This window comes from Chenopodium album, chromosome 17, assembly GCF_948465745.1.
Source record: "Chenopodium album chromosome 17, dcCheAlbu1.1, whole genome shotgun sequence".
NCBI classification, from domain to species: domain Eukaryota; kingdom Viridiplantae; phylum Streptophyta; class Magnoliopsida; order Caryophyllales; family Amaranthaceae; genus Chenopodium; species Chenopodium album.
The window spans coordinates 5,345,869-5,354,972 of record NC_137850.1 but is presented as its reverse complement, the minus strand read 5'-3'; the positions used below and the strand labels follow the sequence as shown (position 1 = coordinate 5,354,972).

Here is a 9,104-nt window from a genome sequence, read left to right as displayed (position 1 = left end):
ACCATTTATACAAAATTTATTACCAAAGAAGTTTATTATTCGTTATATATAACTAAAACTAAAATTTTTATGGCTTTAGAATTTCTAGAAAATGTTTGCCTCACATGGAAGGAAAAAGAGAAAGACTGCCTTCTTTATAACTCAATAAGATTATTGATTTGGATTGGGCCTTTTATATGGGCTTGTTTGGGTGTGTATGTTAACATGTGGGTTGGACACATTGGCATAACTACTTCAGTTGTTGTTAGCTAGTCTCGAAACCAATTAGAGTTGGCTGGTCCCTCATTTAAAAATGGACATTTATCATAACAAAAATGAACCTTTTCTAACTAACATATTTTACAATAATTAAATGTTTATTTTCATGCATTATGATGTTCATTCGTATAAAATATATGTTCATTTTTATGCCGTATGATATTCATTCTTATAAAATAAATGTTCATTTTCTATTTTAATTAATGGAGTACAAATTTTTGTGTTTGTTCAATTGTACAAAATGTTCGTTATTATAGTAAAGGATGTTCAATTATATAACATTAGATGTACAATTTTTTTTTTTTTTTTTTTTTGGTTTCATAGTCTCTTTATTTTATTCATATATTATAAATGTTCATTAATTAAAGCTTTCACCATGGAAATCGGGATGGAAATCGAAATGAAAATCGGGATCCGTGATCTTAAACAACCCCTTTCTTTCTCTCTCCTTAAACTCCCAAAATTCATACTACTACTACTAACAATAACTATACTATTTCTTCACATTTTTAATTCTCAAATGCTTCAATTCACACTTATGACCGACAAATTTTCAGTGAAGTCGGCAATTCTAATCTTCTTGCTGGTGGCAGTGAAGCTATTTGTGCTTCTCGTTCTTTTCTTCTCCCATTTCTGCACGCGTTGTCTCTCTCTCTCTGAATGATGGTACCTCATTTATTTGGTATTTTTCTCTTTGATCGATCTGTGAATACCCTTTTGTTTGTTTGTCCTAAATTTTTTATTTTGTGAACTGGGTTTGAATCTGATTGTTTGTCTTTGTTGGCCTTGATGTTGCTGCACATCGTCGCTTTTTATTTTTCACTCACTTTGATCATGCAATGTTCAATTACTAAATGTTCATTTTGTTTCTAAAAAATGTTCATTTTTTTTCCTAGAAAATGTTCATTTTTATAATGCGGGACCAACCAACTATGACTAGTCACGAGACCAGGTACAAATTTGCGTAACTACTTTTCCTAAAATTTGGTACAAATTAAAAAGAGTTTATGGAAGACAAGAAATTTGAATTGGTGGACAAGGAAAATTGGGAGAAATGCAACTTTAGGCTACCAGAACGATCATGATTGACTCTTGCAGTTGAGATCAAGCAAAACATTTTTGGTAAGAGATTTTTTGGGTTGGAAACGGATTCAATTTAACTATTATCATACCAAGTGTTTGATTAGAGGATTTGGATAACAATTACCATTACCTAGGGGTAAAGGTTTTCACATATTTGTTACCTCTTAAAATCTAAGGTAACAATTACCATTACCCTCCTCAAACAAAAATAATGGGAGTTAGTTTTAAGTGATTCGATTCCATGGTTAAACCAAACAAATGAAAAAGGTAAGAGCTAAATGATTCATTTCCTCCCTCTTATTTCTTTCCTTTTCACTCTATTTTCAATATTTATACCAAACATCCCCTTAGTTGGCTTAGTAGATAAAGAATATGTAAGATCAAGACATCAAGTTATGATAAATGAAGATGTATGCATATAAGTAGTAACCTGAATAATAAAGACTTTTATTTGCTAAAGATTGGGGATGACCATGCACTACATTATCATTTAAACAAATTCAATGGCTTGATCACCCAATTGATAAGTTTATATGTGAAGATTGAGGAAGAAGACAATTAGGCAAGGCAATGTCTCTTCTCAGAGCGGACCTTCCACCGGGCCAATCCTCTATAAAATATTGCAATTAATTAGTTTATGAACTTAAATTACCTATATTAGTTATAAAATATTGAGACATAGTTATTAGTTTTGAGAGAGATGTAAAATTCAAATTTCGATCCCTCTAATACTTTCGGCCAAGATCCGCCACTATCTCTTCAATTCTAAAGAGTATATAGCTTCATTAATTACTTGTAGTTTTTTAGAGAATACAAGAATTGGGCGTGACATAAACTTCATTTTAGCCTTTTAGTACTAGATTATGTTGCAAGAAAAAGGTCAACTTTCATTTTCTTTCATATATATATATTCATATATTCAAGGATTAATTATACATTTTACCATACTCTTTCTGCGGATGCGCTTGACTTCTTTCTGAGTATCCCAGTGCAGCTGTCTTGTTCAAGCTATGGATCAAGGCCCGTTTCACAAAATTCAATTGATCAAGTAATTTCTACAAGTTCTAGATCTGTCATAGGAGTAAAAAAATGTACAATCTCCCATTCAAAAAACAAAAATAGTTTTAGAAAGAAATCTGATCTAATAAGATGATCAATACACTATATTTCTATCAACTGTCTTCAAAATGAATCTGTAATTCTCCATGGTTATCAAGCTTGTTATCAACAAGTGGAATCACTAGAGGGTGATGACCAACGAATAGCGTGACGTGGCCCATGAGCTTATCCTTCCTAGAGAAGGTGGTTCCACAGGAGCACTGCCACTTCCTATCACCACAATGCTTCTCATGAGTCCTCAAATCCGAAAGCACCGAGAATTGCTTCCGGTTACATCTTTTACACACATACATCTTAGGACAATGACTTCTCTTGTAATGGTTTTTAACACATATAATGGACTTAAGAGGTTGAAACTTAGCATGATTCTTGTTCCACCTGCACCCCATCTGTGGGCAAGAGTACTTCCTCAGTGTTATGTTCGCGCTGTTTTGATCCTCTGCTTCTTTCTTTAAAGGGTTGCTGAGGGCTGCAGTGGACTTATACTCGTCTCCATGTGCTCGCATATGCATCCTAAGGTTGGCATCGCGCTTAAACCCTTTACCACATACTTGACAGTAATGAGTATACTTTGCTAACAGATCTGCTGCCTCTGGCTCTACAAGATCGTATGCCTCGGTCAACGACTTCCTATCCCGGGACAATTTACTGCTTGTCTGAGGCTTAACATCCTTCAATTTCTCCGCTTTAACTACTGTTGTGGTTATGCTGGCAGTCGTCGTAGTTCTTAAGCAACTGTCAGCTCGCGTACTGATGTAATTGTTGCAGGCTGCAGTACTAGTATCATTGTACCAATTGTAGATGTTATCTCCATCTACGAACATATTATTATTCTTACTAACATCACAGCTGACAAATTGCTGCAGTCCATCATCAGGCCTCTGCTGCTTAATCTGGTGCTGACCCTCTGCAGTCTGCATATGATCGCGACTAATGCTGTTGCTGTTGCTGTTATTACCTGCTGTTTGCGTCGAACCAAGGGTCATCTGTTGACAGTTGAACATCATAGATGATGCAGTCACGACGACTTCTTGTATCAGAGTGCCAATGTTTGCAAAGGGCACCGGTGAGGTTGACAACGTTGCTACTGGTTGACTTTGATGATGATGATGATGGTGGCTTTCTTGGGGCAGGAAGAGGCTTACCAATGATTCGACCTCGTGCAGTTTCTGCTTCAGAATTGATAGGCTGCAGAGAAGAGATCTAAGTTGAGTCTCTGACCCTCCAACTCCACCACCACCGCCAAAGCTAGCCTCCATTACATCATGGTACAATTGTTGGCTAGGGTGGTGTATACCGCCTTCGGGCTCGGATGTGCTAGGAAAACTAGGGGGTAATTCTGTTATCATTTGAAGGATCAATCTTTTGTGTAACTATAAATTTTTCAAGGACTAGATGACTTTCTTGTCTAATCCAAGGGTATAATCGGTAAATACCTTTTTGGAATTTTCTTCCTATATAAGAGTTAGGGTATTTTCGGAATATAAACACCTGATAAAACTTTTTACTCGAGTTTCTCTCTACCTTTGTGTTAAAACAATATCACCCTCAAAACATGTTTGTTTGTCGATAATTTATCAATTTGGCTCTAATTCCTATGATATTTAATGTGCTAGAATTTGGTTAAATCTCACCAAGATCATTCTTTTTCTTTTGGTGTACTATGGTGGCTTGTTATGCTATGTATATTTGATGAAATAATCTCAAATTCAGACCGTTGAGAACACACGTTAGGCTATATATACAATATCCATCTATTTGTACAAGTCAACTGTATTAGAATATTGTTACAAAAATACATTATTTGGTTAAGCCCATCCCTAAATGCCACCTTCCTCAGATATCTCTATTTGAAATGCCAGTGTGACAATTGATTTGTTTAAGAGTTAATTAAACGACCTGTTTCGTGAAGTTGTTTGGGAATTCGGCCTACATTTCATTGTCCTAAGCTTAAAGAATTGTATTTGTATTAGTTTAAACAAGGGTATGCCTTCATACATGGGGAACATTATATAGTCGAACAATATCTTTACCAAGATAAATTTGACCTGATCGTAAGATTTGTACATTTTAACCTTTATATTGAGGATTTAATCTCTAATAGAAGCATGTTGAGGTGAGATTATGTTACTAGTGTTCTCTTTTTATTATTGCAAGATAAGTATTTCAATTATTTTATAGTGATAAAGGGATAACATTGATTGTATTCTCATCTCAATATCTCATTAGATTATTTCATATATGGTTTCAAAAAAAATTATCTCATATTTGAATATTAACTTTCATGAGAGTAGAGTCGATTTACCACAATAATTTCTCATTCAACTTTCAGAAAAGAAATACGTTGTAATTAAAATAAAAGAAGAGAGTATGTAATATATATATGTATTAATACGGTTCTTGATCAATTCGATTAAGTCGCTGTCAATCCTCTTCAAATGTGTCTTTTCACTAATATAGAATTAGAATTAAGAAGGTAAATAAGCGTCATCTCTCACGTATATGAAATAGGTTTAATATATAACAAGTGCAACTAGTTCGTCATAGAAGAGATGACAAAGTAGCTAGTTGACATGCTTTGTATTTAAAACAATCTAATAATAATAATACATTAAGAAAAGCATGCACACCCATGCTTGATTAATGTTGCTCACACTAAATATGATTGTGATTGTGACCAGAACTGCTGAGCACATTTCCACTTTCAGTCCGACAATAATAAAGGCTAAGTCGAACTTGAACTAAGTATTTCTTTAAGCAACGTGGCAATTGTATTCCTCATTTTATTTGGATCTTATATCTTGTCTTATGACTTGCTTCGAATTATGAGGATATTTAACACACATAATACTAAATTAGCTAACATCGTCAAAGATATTTTAAAAAAAATAAAAATAATAAAGCACTAATGAATTCTTTCCATATAGTGTCATAGACTGACGGCTCATGTACATTAAGTCACAAGTTCAAATTCCCCATTATACAGAACCACTAAATTTATAGCCTCTTAAATCTACACAGTGTGATTTATTACCTTGTTTATTTAGCATAATGTATGTAGCTATAATTATTGAACATAGAATGACATAAACAAAACTAATTAAGTTCACTATGAATTCTATAAGAACGAGAATGATCTAATCTCTTGGACCAGTGATCTAGAGGTCACCTCACATCCTTGAGGTGCGAGATTCGATTCTCATCGGGTACAAATCTGATTTTTCTACCCTTTCAGGTATTGCCAGCTAGGCTTCCTGTGATAGGAGCTTTCGGTTGGGGCCCGGCTAGTTGATATTCCTGTGTAAAAAAAAAAAAAATGAATTCTACAAGAAGATCGATGAGCATCTTTCTATTGATAGGACAGCCAAACAAAGTGAGTTGATGGATTAAGTAATTAACTTGATGCAATTACACTTTGGATCGGGACAAATTTATCCCTCATTTACATGCCAATTAATGAAATTAAAGTTGACTTAAGATTTATAATTTATATCACACGTTCATACTACGCATAATCCATTGAGCTAGGAATAATTATTACTAGCCTACGGTACCATACATTTTCATAGCTAAGGTAATTCACAAACTTTTATTATGGGGTTACTTTGTTAGTGGTATATGGGTTATTGACTCGGTTATGGGTTATTAAGTTAATCAGAGATTACTCGATTAGGGGTTATTTGGTCGGTTAGGGGTTAATCGGTCAGTCATGGTTACTAAGTTGGTCAGGGTTACTAAGTTGGTCAAGGGTTACTCGGTCAGGGGTTACTTGGTCAGTTAGGGGTTTACTCGGTCTTTGTCGATCAAGGATTACTTGGTGTGTATCAGCTAGCTACACAGTGTGAACAGCTGCACACAAAAGTTGTTGTTATGCATTCCATAAGCTACAAATTTAAGTAAGAAAATGAAGTGTTTCATTTCCAACATAATAAAATAAAATTAAACAAATTAGTACACATTACATAAACATATGAAGTAAAATAAAAAGTCTTTTCATCTCTTAAACATAATATATAACTTAAGCTAATATGTCATTTCATTTCCCACAATATTCATGTATACTTATCTAACTAACTAACTTCATCTTCTTCCACAATTCCACCCTCACACTTTTTCTCTTTTAAGTTTTAGCAGTGAACTTCATCACCTCAATAGTCATAAAACAATTACTTCATATTTTATATCAAAAGTTCCAACTATTGAAAATCATACCTACATATAAAAATAACCTAAGTAATAACCCGTGCATTAAATGGGATAAAAGACTAGTGAACATAATAAGTGCTCATCGACTCATCGCACAAAATTTTCCAAGAATAAGTTTTTCCTGGAATAAGTTGTTTGGTTAAACTTAGAAGGAATATTTGTTTTTTTTTTTTTTTTTTTTTTTTTTTTTTTTTTTTTTTTTTTTTTTTTTTTTTAATTTTAAACCAAGCATATTTGTTCTTTTGTTTTTCTTTTTTTTTGAAATTCTACTTATATAGAGGGATTTTAAGTATAAAAAAAAATTAAAAAAAGAAAAAAAAGTGTATTTTAGTGTTTGTTTCGACCAAACAACTCCGTGATATTTCATTTCTTAAAATACTTTACTTCCTAGAATTCTCATATCACAAACACTAAGGCTTGTTTGTTTCATTTGATTTTGTCCTGAAATTATATTATCTTACCTTAGATATATAAGTATAACTTTGTCTCTTTCCAAAAAATAAAAAAATACAAGTATAACTATGTCTGAAATCGTATTATTTTAATTGCATTTATATTTTTTTTTTGTTTGGACTAATTTTTCTAGATTATTAAAATGGTTTTAAAAAATGAGCAAGCTTTAGTTTAATGACATTTTTGTGAATAAGTTGCATTAAAAATTGTATTTTTTGATTAAAAAAAAAATATATTTTTACTGTTTGTGGGCCACTATGACAAGTTGAATAGATTTTTGGAGAGAAGTTCTCATCATTTGTTACTATTCATCTTCTTCCTCCCACCTTTTCTCAAATCTTCCTCTGGCAGCACCACCATAGCCATCATCTGCTCCACCACCATCACATCGACCACCATCCGAAAGCCATCACAACCACCACCATCTGTCCGCCTTCCGCCAATCAAACCCACAAAAGCCTTCCTCTTCGTCCTCTTCGTCCCGTCGTCTTCCTCTTTTTCCTGTAGTCCTCCTCTTCTTCATCAACATTGGCTGCTCGCGGCGAAACAGAAGACACCCTATTAGAAAAGAGTGTAAATTAGGGTCATATCAAGTTATCAACCCCTTAGAAAAAACCTTTCATTCGCGGCGGTATTTTGAACTTCCATAAGTGGTGGTGCCGTGGAAGATGAAGTGGTTTCTAGGTTTGGGACTTTGGGTTTCAAATTTCCACCATTAAAGTTGAAGGTTGAAGGAGGAGAGATAAAACAACAAAAGGTTGAAAGAGGAGAGAGAAAATCTAAAAATACCAAAAGGTTGAAAGAGAAGAGAGAAAATCAGAAAATACCAAAAGGTTGAAAGAGGAGAGAGAAAATAACAGTTTACCAAAAGTTAGATATAATTTACATATACACCCCTTGATAAACAATTTTTGTTTGTCAAGGTTGTAAACTTGTATTTTCTCTTAAAAAATAAACTTATAAAATTAAAGAATATTTTTAAAAAAAAAAAAAAAAAAAACACACACACACACACACAAAACTCTAACCTCTCAATTCTCGCTCTCTCCTAAACCTGATGAATAAAAAGTAATACCGCAAGTGCACGGTGTCTGTTGTTAGTAGAGACTTAGCAAATACGGGTCAAATCCCACAGGAAGACAGGTTCTATTAGTTTTTTTCCCAATTATTATAAACTATTTCAATAAACGAAGAGTGATTTGATGATCAATTAACTAAACTAGGACGGAAATGAAAATAAGGTTGTTCTCAAATAAATAAAGGTTTAGGGCATACGGTCGGTCCACCATGCTTATACCAATCCAAGAAATGCAAACAATCCATTAATAAACAAACTAGGTCGAATAATTAAAGTACTTGTTAATCCTACGGTCGGCAATTAACACTTAGAAATTAACATACGTAGTTCGGTCGCTAACATAATCAAATTCTCCAATTGTAATTAAGCCTCTAAAAATATGATCTTTCAATTCTAATTTTTATTAGCTAAATAATCAACTCATGATATTGGCCAATTACATTAATCAAACAATAAAGCACAAATCAATTGGAATTATTCAAACCCTAATTCATAAATTTATAAATAATTAAGCACAAATAATCAAGGTATAAACATGGCTTCCCTCACTTGGCCCTAGAAAACGACTACTCACTCATAATAGAAATAAACAAAACAAAAGAGATAAATAAACTTGAATTCATAATTAATAAAATAAAGAACGAAAAAGAATAAATAAAATACCTCGATGATTGAATTAATGGAGAGCAATAAACTAGGGTTTAACAATGGAGGAAGAAAACTTAAAAACGTTTTATCTAGAAATTAAAGCATAAGAGGCCAAATAAAATTTTCTCAAGTATTTATATTCAAGCCTAATTCTAAGCTAATTAAAATAGAAATAAGTAAATAAATATATAAGCTAAAATATTATTGGATGATAATTGATGACGTGGCACGAGAGAAACAAGGCTGTCGTGGCTCATCA

At 33.0% G+C, this 9,104-nt stretch overlaps 1 pseudogene; it reads right to left on the bottom strand.

The window, feature by feature from the left end:
* Positions 1-2,513: 2,513 nt before the first annotated feature.
* Positions 2,514-3,922, bottom strand: LOC145588558 (protein SENSITIVE TO PROTON RHIZOTOXICITY 2 pseudogene; annotated as a pseudogene).
* Between the last annotated feature and the right edge of the window lie 5,182 nt (positions 3,923-9,104).